General features: G+C 65.4%; 1 protein-coding gene across 1 annotated transcript in view; it reads left to right on the top strand.

Annotated features, from left to right (window-relative positions):
• Nucleotides 1–1,027, top strand: part of CNN1 (calponin 1, basic, smooth muscle) — an 8,123-nt gene that overhangs the window by 1,074 nt on the left and 6,022 nt on the right. The gene's annotated exons all lie outside the window — the stretch shown is intronic.

Raw genomic sequence — 1,027 nt, 5'->3', positions numbered from 1 at the left:
GGGAGACGGATCCCAGCGCCGCGCCCCCCCTTCCCCCAGCGCCGGCCCCAGAGCCGTGCGGAGCCGCCGCGCCATATAAGGCGGCCTCGGGAGCCCGGCCCGCGGGGCCGCGCTATATAAGGGCCGGTTTGCTTTATAAAGCCGGGCTGGTGGGGAGGGGGGCGGCAGGGCCGGGGCCAGGTGAGGGGGCCGCCCCTCCTCCTTCCCTTCCCCCAGGAAAAGGGGCAGCCGGGTTCCCCAGGGGCCGGGAGCCAGTCTGGGCTGGGGTAGAGGGTTCTGGAAATACGGAGAGGGTGCGAAGTGGGAGAGGAGAGGAGGGAGAGACGCAGACAGATTCTGGAAGCCTGAGACATGAGAGACGGAATGGGGGAGGGCGAGCCTGGAGTGAGATAAGACGGAGTCAGGGGTGAAGAGGCGGAGAAAGGGCCGAGTCCTCCACCCCCACCGCCACCCCCCATCGGAAGAAGGGAACCTGGAGTCGGAGAGACAGACAGAGAGCTACGAAAGCAGAGATGGACGAACCATGAGCCCCACCCCCAGCCAGACAGGCAGAGATGGGGACAGGATGACAGAGCCAAGGAAAGAGCGGGGAGAGAGACTGAGGACATCCTGCGATGGGGAGAGAGAGAGAAATACAGACATGCATGAGGCCCGGAGTGAGACAAAAACAGACCCTAGCCCCAGCCCGAGAGGGAGCCCCAGCGCTGAGGACCTGGAGAGACACTGAGACAGGGATGTAAGGCAGACCAGCCCCCAGCAAGGCGGCATACCGGGCACCTCCTTTGGGCTCCTCCTCCCCTGCCTGAAGCATCCAGGAGAGGGAGGGGGCAGGGCCAGGGGAAGCTAAGCCCCAAGTTTGGTCCGGAGGGGGAACCAAGAGGCCAGGCGCCGCCCCCCACCCAGCTCTGAGTATCTCTCTTCCCACCCCTTAGACCATGTTCTCTGGTGCCAAACCTCAGAATGCCTGGAATGGCCCCCTGGGCAGGTGCCACCTCAACTCTGGTCCTCAGCGCCCCCCCCCCTCACC

This window comes from Bison bison, unplaced genomic scaffold, assembly GCF_000754665.1.
Source record: "Bison bison bison isolate TAMUID 2011002044 unplaced genomic scaffold, Bison_UMD1.0 scf7180017864492, whole genome shotgun sequence".
NCBI lineage: Eukaryota > Metazoa > Chordata > Mammalia > Artiodactyla > Bovidae > Bison > Bison bison.
This window is presented reverse-complemented; position numbering and strand designations above follow the sequence as displayed.